The sequence below is a fragment of the Mya arenaria genome, chromosome 7 (genome assembly GCF_026914265.1).
Source record: "Mya arenaria isolate MELC-2E11 chromosome 7, ASM2691426v1".
Taxonomy (NCBI): domain Eukaryota; kingdom Metazoa; phylum Mollusca; class Bivalvia; order Myida; family Myidae; genus Mya; species Mya arenaria.
This window is the reverse complement of record NC_069128.1, coordinates 34569056-34590883: the sequence shown is the minus strand read 5'-3', so window position 1 is coordinate 34590883 and position 21828 is coordinate 34569056. Positions and strand designations below refer to the sequence as shown.

General features: G+C 35.7%; 3 long non-coding RNA genes across 4 annotated transcripts; all 3 read right to left on the bottom strand.

Annotated features, from left to right (window-relative positions):
- Positions 1 to 2353: 2353 nt before the first annotated feature.
- On the bottom strand, positions 2354 to 8523 carry LOC128241826 (uncharacterized). The gene is made up of 5 exons (XR_008262489.1): positions 8411 to 8523; positions 5051 to 5183; positions 4519 to 4630; positions 2779 to 2840; positions 2354 to 2461 (listed from the first exon to the last, which is right to left on the bottom strand). It is a non-coding gene; the product is annotated as an uncharacterized LOC128241826 (long non-coding RNA).
- Positions 8524 to 8821: 298 nt separating this feature from the next.
- LOC128241823 (uncharacterized) lies at positions 8822 to 20030 on the bottom strand. Of its 2 annotated transcripts, none has more exons than XR_008262486.1 (7): positions 19915 to 20030; positions 19416 to 19522; positions 11837 to 12214; positions 11602 to 11713; positions 10380 to 10776; positions 9726 to 9813; positions 8822 to 8911 (listed from the first exon to the last, which is right to left on the bottom strand). It is a non-coding gene; the product is annotated as an uncharacterized LOC128241823 (long non-coding RNA). The 2 variants fall into 2 exon arrangements; XR_008262487.1 differs by having other exon boundaries at positions 11837 to 12012; positions 19915 to 20020.
- A 373-nt stretch (positions 20031 to 20403) lies between these two features.
- On the bottom strand, positions 20404 to 21590 carry LOC128241825 (uncharacterized). The gene is made up of 3 exons (XR_008262488.1): positions 21396 to 21590; positions 20786 to 21100; positions 20404 to 20591 (listed from the first exon to the last, which is right to left on the bottom strand). It is a non-coding gene; the product is annotated as an uncharacterized LOC128241825 (long non-coding RNA).
- Between the last annotated feature and the right edge of the window lie 238 nt (positions 21591 to 21828).

Below are 21828 nucleotides of genomic sequence, written 5' to 3'. Positions count from 1 at the left end.
TCTGCTCATCGTTAAGTAGCCAGGGCATCCATCGTGCACAAACTTTCCGCATACCTAGGTCCTGTGTTATGGTCCGATAAACAACATTTGCACAAATTCCAGTGATATCACTTATTTCCCGAAACGGTTTTTCTGCGATCAGTTTGTAAAATATCTCTGACCCATGCTATGTCTTGTTCAGTCCTAGATGGCCGGCCCGTTCTTGGAGAATCATCCACGCTGATTTCACCGTCTCTGAATCGCTTATGCCATTTAAACACAAGACTTCTGCAACATTTCACAGAACCACGCTCCATAAACTTCAGGGTTTCTGTTGGTGTCATTCCCGTTGCAGCACAATGTTTAATAACGGAACGTTGTTCCGTCCTTAACGTCGTATCCATGATTATGGCTGAGCACGCTCACTACCTATGTGTGTTGATGTCGTTAAAAATTCAAATGTCGAGTAATGACGTCAATATTTCTGATGAAGACGGATATGACGTCATAAAATATGTTTTCAACACGTTGACATAATTTGGCGCCAAATTCTCGTTTAATTGCGTTAAAAGTGAGCGCTTTTGTTTCACGTTTTGTTAAGACCTCAAAGTGCTCCGTACCGTCTATACTAGGTTTCTTTAAAAATAAATTTCTTTCAGAAACGTTTATATTTTGATACATTGTTCATTGTTTTACTTTTATTGGAATGTATATTTAAAATGATATGCATTTTATTAAAAAATTTGTTAATTTAATAACATTATACCACTTGTCCACGAACTTTACGAACAACCCTCGTACATCTGATGGGAAATAAAATTGTATGAATAAATTAATGTTAAAATTTTCTAACTTTTAAAGGCCCAATATGTTATGACCTCTTATGAGGTTTATTCTAAATGATGCATGAATATAGTCAAAACCAATTGCTCATATCATGGGACTTTCAAGACCCAGTACATTAAAGTTTAAACTTATCAAGGTGTAATTACAAACAAATGACTTCTAACCCTCACATTATGTTTAACCCATAGGGTGATCTAAAAGAAATGATAAATTGCAATTACAATCAACATTCAACAGAGCTGAAAATATATTCTAAATTTAGCACCTATATAAAATATACAATAAAAGTAATCAAGTCAGTGGTATTGTTGGAACACACCCAAATAAGAACTCAGTGAAAAACTGTCAGCTGAGCTCACTAAGCACTATTTCATATATTTTTTTATATTTGTTGAGTGTACCAGCCAATAGAGCAAGACCAAATTTCAGTTCCAAAACCATTTATTCATTTGAAAACAATTGAAACAATTAAAATGATTATATTATATAATTTATACAGAATGACATCATGAGGCTATTAAATAATTCACATATGTTAATATGCACAAATTAAGGCTACAGTTATCTACTATTAATTTATATAGATTTATCTGAAATAATGCTTGCAATATGTACAGTGTCCAATTATGTTGATAAAATTCAGTGTTCTCGAAAGCACAATCAATGTTTTCTGTACTGACAGCTGGATCTTTAATGTTTAACATATACATGTATATCAATTCAACAACATACACTGATCTTGGATTCATTGATAGTTAAAACACCATAACTACTATACACCAAACTGATTTCTTCTTGAAAAAATCATGAATAAAAGAAACCGAACAAACCAGCAAAAACTGACTGGTTTTAAATGCTTAATATGGCACAAAAATTAACAGAACAGAGTTTTGCAATTGTCTATATGTTACTCAATTATTACATATTTGCTGTAAATGTCACATTTTGTATTATTTACACACAAACAAGTTTGACAGGGGTGACTAACATCTGCATTCTCTTGAAATATGGGATTCTGTGCTGCATCCAGTTTCAAATTGTTTGACCACATCAGGCTGCTGGCACATCAGAATCTGCGAATAACATAAATGCAATGTTTTAACAGAATAAAAGTACTAACTACTACTGTGAAGGTAAACCAGTTAACAATCATTTGAGGCATACACAATTCTTTATCTAGTCATAAATTTGATATAGTCACATATGGTGATAATTAAAGAAGTCCAACTTTAACACAAATTATTTATTTATGAAACAATGTTTCGGCCATTCGGCCTTCATCAGGTTGTATGTATATAATGAACAGTAAATGACGTCAACATCAAATGACATCAACGTTGATAACGTTGATATAGTCACATAATGATAGTCATAGTGTAATTTGACAGATTCAAAGATCAAGACAAAATAGATGAAATATATTATGTTTGAATATTTTGCAATGAGTATTAAACAACTCCAAGGTAATTGACTACAAAGAAGCATTTTGGAGGAGTCAGAAATGCACTTGCTTAGAATCTCTTCTTTCTTGAAGACATTTTCCATTCTCTGGAGGTGGTATGGAATTCCAGACAGAACTATCTTGAACAGGATTTTTTGTCCATAAAGGTCCTCTCGAGCTTCAGCAACCAGGTGGCTATAAAAAAAGAACCAATACATTTGTGCTTTTACAAAATGTTGATATGTATTAAGAAGTATTGAGGGATAAGTCAAAAACCTGAAATTTATAAAAAAGCAAACAAAATAGTTTCACAAAATTGACAAACACGCAGAGGTTGTTGTTTCATTAGAAAATGATATAATCTCATGGCCATGACTGGAAATAATTTACAACCAGCATGAAACAATGTTATTTAGGAATGAAACAAACAGAAAAGATAAACTTAAAAGATTCAAACCCGCTACTGTTTGGATACATTTTCATAAAGTGAATGTGAAATACTAATAAATTACCACATGATGTCTACTCCAATTTAAGTTCGGCTGGCTGGTCTGTCATCATCCCCATCTCCAACCTGTTGCAAACAATAACAAATTTATGCTAAGTTATTAAGGAATTGGATTACTAAAAAATGTCCACTATACCTGGTTGATGTAATTACTAAAAATCGTATTTTCATAAGGACATTCACTAAAGGCTTTCAAGTCAATTGTAACCACGCCCCCCCCCCCCCCCAGGTCCGGGGAATAGCAGGGACTTTGACTTCCGGTCAAGCAAACCCTGGCTAAAATCTCCGCCCTGCGAGGACGAACAAATGGTAAAATCCCTGCCAAATTCCCCCGCACCCAAGGGACTCTTGGTAGGCCCATTCCCAGCTATATTTTGCGCAAAGACAAAACCACCACATTCATCCGGCACTGTGCAGTCAACTATTTGGAAAGCAAACCTATAAATGACAACTTTATTTTATGGACTATTGTCATTGTAATTTGCTAAAATAGTGTAATGATTCATGTACACTGAACTCCTTCTCATTGTGCTGTACCATATACAGTTTTATTACATTCCATCCATTAGATTTCAAGTTATGCTCCGGACAAGAAAAAAGTAACAAAGGGCAATAACTCTGTAATTGGCTGGAATAGAATTGCGGTTCCTATACACTGCACTTCCTCTCATTATGATCTATCACTGTATGAAGTTTTATTAAATTCCATCCAATACTTTACAAAGGGCAGTAACTCTGCAATTAGCTGAAATAGAATTGAGGTTCCTGTACACTGCACTTCCTCTCATTATGATCTATCAGTGTATGAAGCTTTATTAAATTCCATCCAATAGTTAATAAGATATGCTCGGGACAAGAAAAAAGTATTAAAGGCCATAACTCTGTAATTGGCTGAAATATAGTTATGGTTCTTGTGCACTGCACTTCCTCTCATTGTGCTCTACCATTGTATGAAGTTTTAATAAATTCCATATAGTAGTTTGCAAGTTAATGTCTGGAAAAAAATTGACAGCAAAAAAAACAAATAAAGGGCAATAACTCAGTAATTAGCAAAAGTAGAGTTATGGTTCTTGAACACTGCACTTCCTCTCATTCTGCTTCACAATTGTATGAAGTTCTAATGAATTCCATCCAGTACTTTTCAAGTTATACTCCAGACAAAAAAAGAAACAAAGGGCAATTACTCAGTAATAAGCAAGAATAGAGTTATGGTTATTGTACATGGCACTTCCTCTTATTATGCTCTACCGTTGTATGAAGTTCAATCCAATTCTATCCAGTTGTTTTTAGTCCACAATGTCTGATGATGGTCTGATAAGCTGAGAATATGTGAAGCAGCAGGCACACACACACACACACTTTCACGTCCTAACACTAAAGCCCAATTTCTTCTTGAACATACTACTACCTAAAACGTATACTTACCTTTTCCACTAGTTCTTTCGTTTCAGTCTTATCCATAGTTCTTATCCATCATTATAATAGTTTTTATCCATCATTATAATAGTTTTTATCCATAGTTTTTATCCACCATTATAATAGTTTTTATCCACCATTATAATAGTTTTTTTCCATCATTATAATAGTTTTTATCCATCATTATAATAGTTTTTATCCATCATAGTGAACATGGATGTAGGTTACAGTTAAACATCTGAATTGAATTACTCTTAAGGAGAAAAAGGTTTGGTCTTGGATCGTAACTTGAATTTTGATGCCTAAACCGGAAAGCTGTTTGATTTACCTTATATATATTATATCGGAATCGTTGTTGAACAAATGAACCAGGTTTCACCCATCATTTCCCACTGCCTTCCTTTTTTAGAAGATACAGAACAAGCACCACTTTCACAAACCTGCAATATATATGCATGTTACACATCATGACAACTGCACATGTGAGATGACTACATGATGAAGGAAATGCAGAGATGACAATATTATCATATGCCAATTTTTATTTTTACTTTAGTATCTGTTTTGAAGGCTAAATTTGGCATAAATTTTAGAATACAGCACTTGCCCATTGTCTATAATTAAATCATAACTGATTTGCCATAAATCTCACTTTTTTAATCATTTACACACAAACAAGTACTACAGAGTTGACTAAAATCTTCATTTTTCTGAAATATTTGATTCAGAGCTGAAAACATCTTGTGGATTCAGATTGCGTGACTACTCGCTGGGAAAAGGCCACAGCTTATTCTACTACTGTTTAAGTATGATGCATTTTTAGAGAATCAAAACCAGACATGCTTAGAATTTCTTCTTACATGAAGACGGTATTCCTTTCTCAGTAAATCCTTGCCTGAGAGCAAGTATGGAATTCCATAGTCTAGACCATGTTTTGACCAGCAAAGGTTATTGTCCTTGGAAACACCTCCATGGCTTCAGCAACCAGCATGCCTATAGAAATAAACAATAAGTTAGTGTTTTAAGGCATTTTGGGTGTATTTAGGTGTTTTTTAATGCATGACGGAAGTATTTTAGCTCTAATCTTAATAGCAACCAGCACAAGTTTTATTTCTATTGCCTTGATAAATGTCAAGTTCAATGTATAAAACAGAATAAATGAATTTGTATGAACAATTGATAGTTCAGTCATGTATCAATTAATGAATAATAAAAGGCAGCAATATTTCTTCAAAAAAAGGATACCTTTGTGTTGCTGTGATTGTTAAAGTTAGATGTTATTCAGAATATCTGATGCACACTTAATAAGACATAATCATTTTGCATCATGTACGAGGTGCAGTCAAAAAGTTCCTGGACTGCCTTTGTACTGTTGTCAGTTTTTTTATTAGGAAAAATTAAATTGCACCGAAATAAAGCAAAAACATTTTTCTAGAGGACTGTACATAAATTACTTTTTAATCATACATAAAACAATCATTTTTTACACTGCAAATAAACATATCTCACACCGTACGGATCACTTCGTACGGAAATGACGTACTGTTAACGTTCATTAATGTAATTACGTCAACGTAGGCTCTTGTGTGCTAGTGAATGCTTTTCAAAGTATTGCCCTTGAAATTCAATACATTTTCTGTGTCGATCTACCCACTTCTCAAAAATATCTGCGTACCACTCCTTTTCGTAGCTTCTTATTGCCGACCTGACGGCAAATTTCATTTCATCTTCACTTTCAAATCTGCGACCTCATAAGTCGGCCTTTAATCTCGGAAACACACAAAAGTCCATTGGCGCAAGGTCGGGACTATACAGCAGATGTTGCAGTCTTTCATAGCCCAAAAAGTCTATTGTTAGTAACGTGTCTTCAGCCCGATGTGCAGGAGCGTTGTCTTGATGAAAGATCAAATTTTCAATTTTGCAGTCCGGACGTTTCTTTCTCAATGCGTTCGTGAGATGTCTCTGCCCAACCTAAAATGTCACAAACATACTCAATATGAACCCAAATCATATTAAACGAAATGCCTGGAATCAATAAGAATTAAACATTAAATTTTATAATAGTATTTGTGATCATAATTGATGTTGATGTAACTTACTTTTTGATAGTAATCTTTATTGACTGACTGGTCGCTAGGTACTGCATGTTGCAGGAGCATTCCCTGGCTGTCCATGAAGAAAATATACATTATTTTCTTTGATGATTTGGATCGCCTCGCTTTTTTAGGAGGAGGCAAAGATCGTCTTTTCCATACCATTGACTCCCTCTTCGTTTCAGGGTCATAAAAGTTCACCCAGGTTTCATCCGTGGTTATGATACGACTTAAGAATCGACCACCCTCCTTTCTCCAGCGCTGTAGAAATTTCTCAGATGCTTCTATCCTGGTTTTCATCATTTCTTCTGTCAAAAGGCGTGGCACCCATCTTGCGCATACTTTTTTCATTCCCAAGTCCTTTGTCAAGATGTTATATACATTTCCATGGCTTAATCCAACACTATCTGCTATATCGTCGATCGATTTCCGTCGATCTTCGGAAATGACACGCTGCACTCTGTCGATACTGCCACTATCCTGTTGTCAACCGCTCCTCTTATTGTCACTTACGTCGTCACGACCGTCCTGGAAACGCTTGTGCCAATCAAAAACGAGTGTCCTGGAACATTTCCTTAATCCATCGTCCGGATTCATAAATTTATATGTTTCCGTTGGTGTCATATAAATTTATCCGATAAAACAGCACCAAAATGTTGCATATCTAGCGTTAATAGCAGTGAAGACAATTTGGTAGTCGTTAATAATTCAAAGTGATCCGTAGCGTAGGTTATATGTTATAATAAACATATTTTTCAATTAAAATATGGATAATATGTTATTAATTTTTATAGCAAAATGTAAAAATTTCGTTAGGATTTATGTGTGACAAGAATCGTCATAGTCCGACGTCAAAATTGTGCAATATATAACCAGTCCGGGAACTTTTTGACTGCACCTCGTATAGTAAGTTCTCTGTTATTGCTTATAGAATTTGCTTTGTCTGTAATGTTTACTTAAAAGAGCAAACATAATTTGCAAATAGATCCACAAACAGACCATTGACCCAGACAAATCATCAGTTTCATTAGTAAATAATAAAATCTCAAAGCCTCGGCCAGAAACGTCAAACAGTATGAGAGAAATTCCTTCAGGAATTGAACAAACAGTATAAATGAGCTTAACCAAGCTTACTAATATTATGCTTCAGTTTGGATATGATTTCCCAAATCATAAACACAATCTTGAAATACTAACAAATTACCCGATGTTGGCATTCACATATTACCCATGTTACCGGTCAGGCATTATTTGGCTGGTTCTGTATCATTTCGTCCTGGGAGCATTTTGTTGTGTGCGGACACCTTTATGCAAAACTTTACTTTTCTTTATATATTAAAAACTTTTACTTTTCCTAACTTTTTAGTGCATATCTCAGAAATAAATACACTTTTTTCCTTTTGCTATTTAAAACTGTACCGCAACAGCAATTTAAAGACAGTGATACTCATTGGTGGAAATTAGGCCCTCGGACAGCTACATTTTCTGAGAAATGGAGATCAGACTAAATTTGATGTTTCACCATAGATAATATATAGATTTACATGAAGTAAAGAACATGTAACAGTGCTTGTGTCATACTTGTTCCTAATCCCTGACTTGGTCCCTTCACATCAATTAAAATGTGATTTTAAGAGCTTTATTATAGAAAAACTTGGAATTTTCATTAAAAAAAGTAACGCATTTCTAAATTGGAATCATGAAAAAACCGCAAAAGTTATGAAAGTTGAACTATTTTTAGCATAAATTGTAAAAATACAATAATTTCCTTCAAAATGGTGATCAAATAAAAACAAATATACCTAGGCTAATGAAATACTCTTTACTCTCTCATCTGTATCCCCCCCTTCTTACATTCTTAATCTGCTCTTAGTAAATAATGTAAAGTCCAAGTTGAAGGCCTCTTATAAACCATGAGAATCCTTTTTACTAATCTGATTTTAAGGCACCCAAAAGTCTTACTACACATTATGGTTCCTTGATTTATATCTAGTCTCCAAAGGTGTCACAGTTGTGATTTCATTGAAAGACTTGAGGTACTTTTTTTAAAAAATGAGGAAAGGAAAGATTAAAGGAATGAAGTCTGGTTGAGAATACCAGCCTGGAAATAAATACTCAAAATCTCACATGCTGCTAGGGAGTCTGATATTGAAGTCCCAGTCCCAGTTCAGCTGGAAATGTAGATTCCACATGGCTGGAAAATCGGCCCAGTGCACCAGAGCTACGCCCTCGGCAGAATCTGCAAGAAGAGGTAGTAAATCTGGGATAACGCATTCATGATCAAATTGTGAAAATTCTTATCTGTCAATGGTAGTGAACACGTTTGTAGCTTAATCTTAACCTAAGTATATTGAAGGTGACAAGGCTCAGATTGGGATCTTAACCTGGATTTTGATGCTGAAATTGTGAGTTTCGCTCAAACTAAGTATGAACTTATACTGAAGAGCATAGATATCTTGAAGCCCAAATTTATTGCTTATCTGAAGTTTGTAGGGCTACAATTGAAAGCTTTGCTGTAAACTGCAGGGACCTACCCAATGAGCCTTTTGTCTGTGAGGGGAATGGTGGCTTAGGTAACTGGTAGTACCACTCTGCATTTCTGCCCGATACACAAGACAGCTAGTATATCTGAAAATGACAGAAAATGGCCATGCACTTCTGTAAGCTATGCTGGAAATACGCCTCTCTAGACAGGCAGTTTTGAGTGTGCCAGATGACATTTCCACACAAAAATTGGGAGGACTCCAAAACAGCAGTACTGACAACAATGCCGAAACATGTATCTCTGTCATGGAGCTGTGCTGGTTCTGTGGCGTCAACACCACTGCAACTGGGCAATTCACTAGAAATATCTCTCCAGAAAAAAGAAAAACATTTTACTGGGCAGCCTTTGTCACCCAGTGCACATCCTGAGAATCTTGTTACTTGAAAGTGGCCTCATAAAGATCTCAAATTAACAAAAAGTATCAGAAAGCTGATAAAAAAATTAACAAAGCGTAGACTTGAGACAGGCATATTTTTTAAGGGAGGAAATCTGCAGAAATTTGTATAAGAATATGCCAAGCTCTAGCTTTATGATTGAGGCCCAAATTCAAAGAGTTACTCAGTAACATGGCAGTGTAAATTTAATCAAACACCAATAAATCAACACAGGAAGTAAGAAATGACTTTAAATACCCCCACATTCATGGCAGCATGTCTGAAGACGGGCCTGTATGCTGACTGAGACGGAAAATGTGAAAGTGCATGAACACACTCACACACCTTCACAGCCCAACAGTCTTCGAGTTATGGCCTCACACTTAATCACTTACACAACCCCCTTAATCAATCAATCAATCAATTAATCAATCAATCAATCAATCAATCAATCAATCAATCAATCAATCAATCAATCAATCAATCAATCAATTAATCAATTAATCAATCATTGCACACCTACCTGGAAAGCTATGACATCCGTTATGAAGAGATGAATCTTGCAGTCTAGTAGACGGCTGCTGGCTTTACTTTAATGTCCCAAACAGAAACTGCAATTAAAAAAGAAATGTTGTTTTTAGTCCAAAATGAAGATGTTTGCATCAAAACAAAGACTAGTTTTGATTACCTAAACCTAAACATTGGGCCTGTTGGGGTAAAACATCTAAATCTGCAAATGGATGATCAGCAAAACACAAATTGCATTGTGTGTCTGAGGGAATGGGGGGGGGGTCCCAAGGATATCTTGGCACAACTTACCATAGCTGCCTTGTGGTTTTGTTCACAAAGCCGGCCCACACAATACATTCTTAACCTGAAAAGTTTCAGCTGTCCATGACACTCTTCAATAAACCTATGCATGACATAAAGCAAATCAGCAAATATCTATCAGGTCATAAATGGAAATGATGTCATTTTTTACCTGAATTATTGATAAATACAACTTAAATTGCATTTAAACTGGCTAAAATATAAGAAAAATATGTCCTGTTCCCTAATGTCAGGTTTTGAAGTTGCAGACAACAGTCAAAAGACCAAGAAATTAAGCATTTAGTCAGGGGCAGACAAATCAAATGTTAAAATTTTAAAATTTAAATAAAATTCAAATTACACAAACCTTGATAAAATCCTGTTAGATAATAAGTGCCTATACCCAAGGACCTTTTGTGTGACATTTCATCACTGTAGACTGCATATAAGCTGAGATATTCCAAAATCTGGTTTTCACTTCTAGGTGTCGGATCACAACGAAAATGCCCTTCTTGTTCTATGTAAAATCACTCAAGTTCACCACTTTATTATGATTTTGCAGAATAGATTAGAGCTATGACACTATTTTTCCACAAATAATGAACACCTTGTCTGATGATTTAACACCAGAAAGCCATATCAAGATAGTTTTGTTTTTCTGCTATCTTCAATTCTTTACAGTCACCATCAATAACATCCATGTGCCACAATCAAGGCCGCATCTCTGGGGTCAACTCTGAATCCATCCACCCAAGAAAGAGATCCTGCAAAAATATATTTCAAAACCACGTAATTATCTTCAAATATGATATAAATTATGTGTAAACTTGAAAATACATACAATAATTCAATGTACACATCATCAAATGCTACCTGAATGGGGAGGAACATTTGTTTTAAGAACTTCTTGAAGGGGTACGTAACGACCTGGAAGCATTTCGTTGTGTGCCAACACCTTATTTGACTCTGCATGAAAGTATCTATTTATATGCAGCTGCTATTTGCCAGTTGGTCATGCTTTTTCATTGATCAATTTAACGTTTTTTGTTGTTGTTTTTAAATCCCTTCATTTCTACTTCAGAATTGAAAGTGAAGCTATTTCTTCTATTAATTACCAGCCTTTGGAACTATTTCCACACACTAATTTGACAGTGAAAGTAGATTTAGTTAAAATGTCAAAATATATATAAGAAAATTATATATTATTAATTTATATTGTGTCATATTATATTTTCAAATTTTAAACCCAAACATCAATATTCTATGGTTAAGCACTGGCCAAATTTCAACCCGATATTTGTATAATTAAAGAGTTTAGAACAATTGAAAAATGGTCATGACCTCCAAAGGCTTTCTCTATATCAGATGTGAGACCACAGCCAATTTTACTACATATTTCATACTAACCCTGCCTTTCACTTTAAAACAGTCTCGATTGAAAATGCAATGAAATTTTATACACCATATTTTACGTTGTCTCCATTCAAAAGATGTTCTAATAAACTGGTATGGTACTTTGTTGTCAACAACATTACAAAAGGAAGCCGCATGCACTGAAAAAACATTGAAGCAAGACAATGTCAACATACCTTGAATGTTCCATTCACATACACAACGTGAAACACGGTTCCAAAGATGCGGCCTGTCCTCAATGATAATGTCGTTACGACTGAATCCCTCTGGGATGGCAATGCTGTCCCACTGAAATCATCATCATCATCATCATCACCATCATCATCATCATCATCATCATCATCTTCATCAACATTATCATCATCATCATCATCATCATCATCATCATCATCATCATCAGATGTAACTCACCACAAATTCCATTTTCGGTTCCTCGGGTCAGAGAGCCACACGCTTTTGATTTGCACGACGTGCTAAGTAATCCTCATTCAGTGCGGTGACTCGGTCATTTGCGGGAACTGTATCTCTCGCCCGTGTTACCAAAGTTCTTGGAGAGGTGAAATATCTGCAGAAGCCAGTGTCTTTACCTGTAATAGAACAAAGTCATCATCATACATATGTATTGTTTACCTCTTTAGCAACCTTCCCTGTCAAAGATCTGGAAGAGACAGGGGGATGTACATGCTGCACCGACCCAGACTTGAACTTGTCTCCCTTCTGGGTTACACTGTTACACTGGCCAAGAACTACACGGTCTTGATCTGGACAGGTGGTCTGTTAACGACATTCCTGGAAGATACATTACAATAAAATATTTATGTACATAATGAAAATTAAATGTTACCATGACAACCACAATATAAAGCAATATAATATCTAACATATTAAAGATAAAAGATATTTAAGAGATTTCTTAAACAAGTTTGGTATAGGCTGTCAGATTAGAAATTTATGTACTTTTTAAATTCTCAAAGTTCAAGATAATATGCTTGGGAAACCTTAGGCTTATAACAAATTTAAACATTTATAGACTGCCACATACTGAATGTACTGTATCCATATATATATGTCATGTAGTTACTTAACTAGATACAGTAAAACAGTAAATAACAAAGGAAAATGTTTCCTTGGCAAGACTTAATACATATTTCAAAACTGTACATGTTTTGCATGACACTGCAGACTACTTAAAGATTGGGACTATCATTAGTTTAAACAGATTTCAATCAATGAGGACCATAATGATTTTATTTCTGATACTAATTTCCAAATAGCAGACACTTGTCAGAACAAATAGCTCTCAAATGTAATATCGGGTATGCTGTGTGTGTATTGCCTTGGTTGAGAATGTTTGGGGCAAACTATGTCCTTGATTAAGTCCATTTGGCAGAATTCCCTTATTTTGTCATGCAAATACCCGTACAAAATAAAGGGGCGGAATTGGCACGGAATCGGTGAATTCCGCCTGGAGAATGGACGCCCGAATCATTATTCCGCCCGATATCCGTACAAGTTTCTAGTGGATTCTGGGCGTAAAAATATTGAAAGTTCCAGGCATTAACAAATTACGGGCGTATTTATATACTTTAACATTTGTGTGACACGGAATTTCGTACTTCGTTTTTTCTATGAAACCTTTGGGACAGAATATCCTACTTAAGCATTTTAGTGGAGCGTAATTTCGAACTTAGCCTAAATTATTTGAAAGTCATGAAAATTATTGAAATGTTTTTGTTCTCTTTATCATTTAGATTTCAAATAGTGAGTTAAAAGCTAAACATTTCCCTGCTTTCATCTGAACACCGCATACTCCATGTATTATAAAATTATAAAATATGCAACAAAAATAAAAATAACAAGAGCTGTCACAGTGTGTGACGAATGCCCCTGAATGTGACATTGACCTACGAACAAGGTCAGTACATGAAAAGTTGATCTTGCCTTTACGTGTCAAATACATATGGCAAGTTATTTTAAATTGCCTCTGAACATAAAAAAATACCACCCATACTTGACAACCTACACTGTTATGTCCTTATATTCAGAATTCCCTTATGAATAAACACTTAGTGTATCTTTCACCTTAGAGGTAGGGACATGGGTCTTGCACACGACACGTCATCTTCGTATGTGGAACACATGTAGCAAGTTATTTTAAAATCTGTCCATACAAGAAAAAGTTACAGCCCGGACACGACAACCTATACTCTATGTCCTTATATGCAGCACTCCATTGTGAATAAACACTAAGTGTGACCTTGACCTTTGAGGTAGGGACACGGGTCTTGCACACGACACGTCGTCTTGGTATGTGGTACACATGTGGCAAGTCATTTTAAAATCTGTCCATACAAGAGAAAGTTACAGCCCGGACACGACAACCTATACTCTATGTCCTTATATGCAGCACTCCATTGTGAATAAACACTAAGGGTGACCTTGACCTTTGAGGTAGAGACACGAGTCTTGCACGGCACACGTCATCTTGGTATGTGGAACACATGTGGCAAGTTATTTTAAAATCTGTCCATACAAGGGAAAGTTACTGAGCCGGACGAATGGACGGTGCGATTTTAATATGCCAACCTTCGGGGGCATAAAAAGGGAAGTCAAACACAAAAGAAAAAACACATGACCCCATGATATAAACTCAGCTTTTATGAACTTTAAAGTCTACTTAAAATGTTACTTATGACATTAATTGGGACATTATAACATCAACCAATTAATATAGCAATTGAACTAAACTTAGCCCAGTCGGCTATAAATAATTGATTTCCACTCGACTGGTGGTCATCATGTACAATACTGTGCTACAATATTTGACTCACTGATAAGCCTCATGGGCTATCAATGGGGTACAAGATCCAGCTGTTTATAAATGCTCGCCTTATCATGCACAAATCTGGTCGGATTTCCCTTTGAGAACCTTAACCTTTATTTATTCCAGTCATGTGTTTCACAAGATGCCCACACGGAAACCATTACTGATACATACATGTACCGCGCTTTCGAATAATGGATAACTAGACTTTTACCAAAAAAACATTTGAACTTGCGTGAGTAACGTTATATTTAAAACGTATGGCTGTGTGTATTGACCAACAGATGGAACATTAGCCGTGATTGATAAGAATAACTCGGACTTGAGGTGTCTTACAAATTTTGAATCGCGAAATAATATACATATATATGCTGTGTGAGACTGGCGGATAATCATCAAGATGGAGGTAACTTTTCTATTTCTCGTTTTACCAGTACTGGTTTTGAAATTGTTTTTCTCTGTTCTCACTTTTACTACTATTTTGTTTTATTTACATCGAGTAAGTTCGATGCTATTAAGAATGCTTAGTTTATGCTTTACAAAATATTTTGTTGGGTATCAATACTATGTTTATTACAACCATATTACCTTATTATTTGCCTTGTTACATAATTTTCACCCGAAAAGCATTCTTGCAATCATTAAACTTCACAAAGAAGTTCATTTGTGCAACGAAAAAAAGATATCAGCATTATGTTATCGTAATGAAGCTTACCAGAATCTACCGAGTTCACATATATTAATTTTAATATGTTCGTTTAAACAACAAAATGTTAATGAAGTTCTGCATTATGCTGGAATAACGGTTTTAGTCTTAATTTTAAAAACAATCTTTAAATTAATATATTTATTAAACAGAAATAACTGCATTACACATGTGTTCTTCTTGATATTTCAGCAGCCACTTTCACACGCAGAATTCGACTGCATCTCCATCAACAAATTTCACAGCAAAGGTAATGGCTTTCTCGATTAAACCTCTAAAGTGCTTAATTAATTAATGTACCATATATGTTTCATAAAGATGTAATTCATGTTAAAATAAGGTTATAAATGAGAGCAGTTATATTAACAAGAGGGCCAAATGGCCCTGAATCGCTCACCTGTCATATATTGCACATTGGTTTGATAAGAAATCTGGATGGTTCAAAGTAGTTAAGGTTTTTTAGAAGTCTGGGTCATTTTTTAACCCCAATGCCAAAGTTTGGACAATAAAGGTAGAGGTCCACTTAATGATGTATTATGCCAAATAGCTCTAGTCCTTGTTTTTTCGGAGAGAATTTTTTTTCATGCTTCTATTATATACAAATATTGAAAATCTAAGCCTATGAACACGGGGCATGGCCAATTTTGACCCCAGGGCTAAAGTTTGAACAATCTTAATAGTGGTCCAATAAACGATGCTTCATACCAAATATCTAAGGCCTTCGCCTTTTGGTTTCGGAGAAGAAGATTTTTTAAGTTTTCATCATATACATATATAAGGAAACCCATGACCGCCCGGGTGGGGCCATTTTTTGACCCCAGGGCCAAAGATTGAACAATATTGGTACAAGTCAACTAGATGATATATCATGCCAAATATCTAAGCTCTTGTCACTACTTGATTTTACGTGTGTATCTATATATGTATATTTTTTATTAATTGTTGTATGTGCCCATATTGAAAATTGGTATGTGTACTAAAAATGTTATCCAGTTTAAATTAAGACGTTACTTGTCTTTGTGAGTTCGGAGAAGATTTTTAACACATATAGAGAAAACCCATCAGCCCCGGGGTGTGGCCAATATGACCCCAGGGCCATTATTTGAACAAATTTTGTAGAGGTCCACTAGACGATGAATCATGCCAAATATCTAAGCTCTAGGCCAAGTAAGTTCAGAGGAGAAGATTTCTTAAGTTTTCACTATAAACATATAGAGAAAACCCATGACCCCCCGGGGCGGGGCAAATTTTGACCCCAAGGCCATAATTTGAACAATCTTTGTAAAGGTCCACTAGACGATGAATCATGCCAAATATCTAAGCTCTAGTCCAAGTAAGTTCAAAGGAGAAGATTTTTGAAGTTTTCACTATAAACATATAGAGAAAACCCATGACCCCCCGGGGCGGGGCCAATTTTGACCCCAAGGCCATAATTTGAACAAACTTTGTAAAGGTCCACTAGACGATGAAGCATGCCAAATATATAAGCTCTAGTCCAAGTAAGTTCAGAGGAGAAGATTTTTGAAGTTTTAACTATAAACATATAATGAAAACCCATGACCCCCCGGGGCGGGGCCAATTTTGACCCGAGGGCCATAATTTGAACACACTTTGTAAAGGTCCACTAGACGATGAATCATGCCAAATATCTAAGCTCTAGGCCAAGTAAGTTCAGAGAAGACGATTTTTGAAGTTTTAACTATAAACATATAGAGAATACCCTAACCCCCCGGGGCGGGGCCAATTTTGACCCAAGGGCAATAATTTGAACAAACTTTGTAGAGGTCCACTAGACGATGAATCATGCCAAATATCTAAGCTCTAGGCCAAGTAAGTTCAGAGGAGAAGATTTTTTAAGTTTTCACTATAAACATATAGAGAAAACCCATGACCCCCCGGGGTGGGGCCAATTTTGAACACAAGGCCATAATTTGAACAATCTTTGTAGAGGTCCACTAGACGATGAAGCATGCCAAATATCTAAGCTCTAGGCCAAGACTAGACGATGAAGCATGCCAAATATCTAAGCTCTAGGCCAAGTAAGTTCAGAGGAGAAGATTTTTTAAGTTTTAACTATAAACATATAGAGAAAACCCATGACCCCCCAGGGCAGGGCCAATTTTGACCACAGGGCCATTATTTGAACAAACTTTGTAGAGGTCCACTAGACGATGAATCATGCCAAATATCTAAGCTCTAGGCCAAGTAAGTTCAGAGGAGAAGATTTTTTAAGTTTTCACTATAAACATATAGATAAAACCCATGACCTCCCGGGGCGGGGCCAATTTTGACCCAAGGGCCATAATTTGAACAATCTTGGTAGAGGACCATTTGGTGATCCTACCTACCATATATCAAAGGCCTAAGCCTTGTGGTTTGGGAGAAGAAGATTAAAAAATTTAAAGTTTTTCCTTGTGGTTGCCATGGCAACCAGAGTTCTGCATGGAATTGAATTCTTTGAACAACTTTGATAGAAGACCACCCAAGGAATATCCCTATGAAGTTTTATTAATATTGGCCCAGCGGTTAAGGAGGAGATGTCTTTTAAGTAAATTGTTGACGGACGACGCATGACGCACTACGCACGACAGAAGCCGGACAAAAGGCGATCACAAAAGCTCACCTTGTCACAAAGTGACAGGTGAGCTAAAAAAATATGGATTGTGTAAACAGCTAAAATAACTCATCATTTAATTGTTATAAGGTGATTGCTGCAATTAATCAAACAACTTTTACAGTTATCGGAGCAACTTAGGTCAACTTCGCAAGAAAACTCATGCCAACCATCTCCACTCCTGTAACCCCAGGCAACGCTGGTGTGGTAAGAATACATTTCAATATTGCTCAGTCATCATGTCTTCTGGCCTCCCAAAACATAATCATGTTCTCTACTTATTTTGTTCATACAAATATCAGAACGTTAATCAAACGATTATTTCAAGAGTCGTTGCTACCTTAATGAGTGTGCTGCAAGAAACACTCCAAATTTAGTTATACCTGTTTGTTTAATCATAATGTTATGATATTATAATGGCAAATAAAACCTTATGCTCAGAAGTTTATGACTATTGTAAAAGATAAATAACATTTTCTTAACTAAACTGACTTTAATAACCATTTATTTGAAATACAATTCAATCAGCCTTGTACTATGGCATGCAACTTAAATGGCATGCTACGTATGACTTTATTTCTGTAATTGTTGACATGTGTTACAGGGTTATCCATAGATCAAGTTTCAATTCAGGGGTGTAAATTATACAATACTATCAAATAAACCTGAAATATACAATTTCAATAGATGGAAATCATTAAAACCTTATTTACAAGATACAGTATAAGAAAACTTTCAAAGTTTCAATTTATTTACAGGTGAGGCTATTACCTCACAGTGAGGTTTATAGAACGAAACATGTACCACTGCTATCCGAAAGGGGGCAAAAGGAGACAACTTGATGTATGACCTCATTGACAAGGTGTTCACCATTACCAAACTGGCGAACTCCATGGGGAACTGGTATTGGGAAACCTCGCCCTGGTAAGGCAAGAAAGCATATGCTTGTCCACTGGCAATACTGGAAGGTAGATACTGTATTACAAGTAGACTGCCTAAAATATAAACATAAGGCTGAAGTAAAGGCTCATGGTTACCCTTTAACAAATAATTGTGCAAAATTATATACAGAAGACTTAGGTAGCCATACACAGAGTTAAGCAATATAGCACTCGTCTTATATTACTTTTATAAGTGTGTTGTTGTTGTTTTGAGTAAAAAAAGCTTTCGTTTCTCTTATGATAAGAAAGTTTATACTTTCGGTTTAATAAAAGAATATAATGTCTTATTTTCAGAGTATGTGATATGACAGAAAATGCTGCCATGACGTTCTCTGAAGTAGATTTAAATCTGGCCACCACTAGGAGGAACATGTATGCGCGATAACAGTTGACAAATACTAGATTAATGAACAATAAGGAAGTACTCATTCTATTGTGAAGTGTACTAGTGACTCGAATTATATTTTATAGCCAATATGATAATTTAGCTTTTATTATTCTGCGTATTTATATTTGAAATTCAGAATAAATTGCTTTAGTATGGTTATTGACTTTGTTTTTCAGTCCGTTAATTTTTCATAGTTTTCGCATGTAAACTGAATCTGAAATTCCACAGGTAATCTAATATTCTGCCCACAACCGCATTTCCGCCTCATTCTGAATTTCCGCCCGTAATCTGAAATTCCGCCCGTAACTAAAAGTCAAGCTAAATCTGAAAATCTGCCCGAAACCTGAAATTCCGCCCGGAATTCCGTCTCACCTCATTTACATATTTCACCTCTAACACTAAACATTATATTATTCAAGCTACACCTGGAAAATATCTCCACCCGGAACTTATAGTTAAATTACGTAATTTCGTACGGGTACGTTTGTCATTCAACAACCATGCCCTTGATGCAGACCTTCGATGGGAGTCCAGGTACGAGAACTGCATTATTTTTCAGCAATGCAAACTCTACACCATCTGATGCAGCAAACTCTCTACACTGCACAAGGCCTGGCCTGTTTGCTGAAAGTATAATTTGATTGAAATCATGTACAATTTGAAAGATTTTTTTTAACATTGAAAAAAAACACACCTTCAATTAATTTACGAAACAAAAGTTTATGCAAGGGTATTGAAACAAAAGTTTACCCAAGGGTATTTAACACGTGGGGAAATTCTTGACTCAGTGTATTTGAATGACAAAATGTAACAGAGTATATTCTTTGAAACATTGTTTGAAATTTAAAAAAGATATTGAATGATAATAAAGATTAGCTGAATGATAGATATTTATGACATATTTCATGTTACCATACCATCAAGTGCAAAATGATGGTACTGCAAGATGTTCTTCATTTATTTGAAAAACTGTTGTAGATACAGAACAATTCAAAAGGTTTCTCAGGATCACCTACAAGTTGAGGAATGTTATGACCACAGTCCGTGATCACCTGGTCACAGTCGCAGCTACTTCTCCAATTGTCTCTGCATTTGACTTCCTCCATCTGAGATAAAAATTAAATATGAGGTGAATGCCAACATTTGTTTGTTTATATGATTTAATGTATGAAAATAATTAAACAAAAATAAGGAACTTGCTACACATCTCCATTATTAACTGCCAGTGACAAGCTACATGTTCACAAAGTTGTACCAGGGTATAGCCAGAAGTTTGTGGAATTGCTTAATAAAATGAACACATTTAAACATATTTCAACAAAACATCAGCTAGCTATAATATCTATTTCAGCTTTAAATGACATGATACATACAATATGCCGGTAAATGTCACTGAACCACTGGGACTAGTAAGAATACAGGTGTGTCTGAGCGTCACTCTGTAGTTCCTGAAAGTCATTAAAGTGTTTACCTTAGTTCGCATTTAAGTTTCATAAATAGGGCAAAATCGCATGGTGCTAGGTCCAGCGAATAAGGGGACGGGGAAGGATCTCCGCTTCAAGTTGATTGTCGCGGTAGTCTGGGCCTCTTATGATCTATGTGCTGGTGCATTATCCTGGTAGAGAATCCACCTATCATGCAACGCCTTTGGTCTCTTTAATGCCATCACCCTGTACAAGTCACGCCACAAAACCTTAAATGGAGAACATAACTGAGGCTTATAACATAATGCATTTGTCGCGTTTTGCGTACTTCACCAAATATCATAATTAAACACTTATTCAATCCCATTTCTTTAATCATAAACTTTTTTAAACATTGTTTTATGCAGATTTAACCAAGACTAAATATTGATAAAAATGAATTTTGTTATATATATCACTTTACATTTGAATTGTAAGCACCAGTCACAGATGCGGAGAGGCATGGAGTAGAATAACACCGGGCACATCAAAGAAGACAATGAACATTTGCTTTCCTATTGAGCAGGATGATCGTGCCGCACTCCTTTGAATGTGGGGAACATGTTGTCTTCAATTGACTGCTTTGCTGTTTTTTCTCAGAGTCGTAATAAAACAGTCTGAGAATTCACCACAAGTGACTATCTTCTCAAGATTTTCCTTCCTTTTTGTACCTAGCTAAGAAGCGCGTGATTCCCGTACTCTTTTGCTCATCTCATCTTCTGTCAGCAGGTTTTTATATCTAAGTTCAAACATTATGTTTTATACATTTTTCTTAAACCGTTAAGTTATGGTTGAAGCCATAAAACATTAATTTTTCAAACAGAAATAGTAAAATCTACGACCTGATTTTTTTGCCAGCTATCTCATTGGTTTGCATATATTTAATCCTGCTCATTTGCAACAAATTATATGTATGCCTTTTTATGACATTTAATGGCAGATATGTAAAATTTTGGTAATCGAAACCCAAACATGCAATTCACACCCTTTAAGCCAGCAGAAATGCATATCGTAAGATGGTTGACGAAAATTACCTTCAGTGTTGATCTGTTTGTGGTGGAAAGGGATGGTTTCCCCGTATAGTGGTTTAAAGTCACCACATCCGTGATCGTCATGAAGTCACCCGGCCTCACATCTGATGTTTCTGACTCTCTCCATAGAGTCACCTTGGCCCTCTGAGAATCCGCTTCCAGAGTGATGAACTTTATAGCCACATCTTCATCGCACACTTTAACAGTGCAGACAGCCACCTCCTGCAATGTTAAGGAAATACGATTTTTTTTCAGACTTTACAACTATAACAGAGTGCAAGTGCATTACATAGTTTCATGATTGGTAGTATCTCAAATGATTCTAAAAATTGTTGAATTTATTTGATTTTTTTCATACATTCACTATGGCTGAAAGTATGACCATTTAAAATATGGTCATTTTTTAACTTTGCTGAAACTGCTCATGATGTTCCTA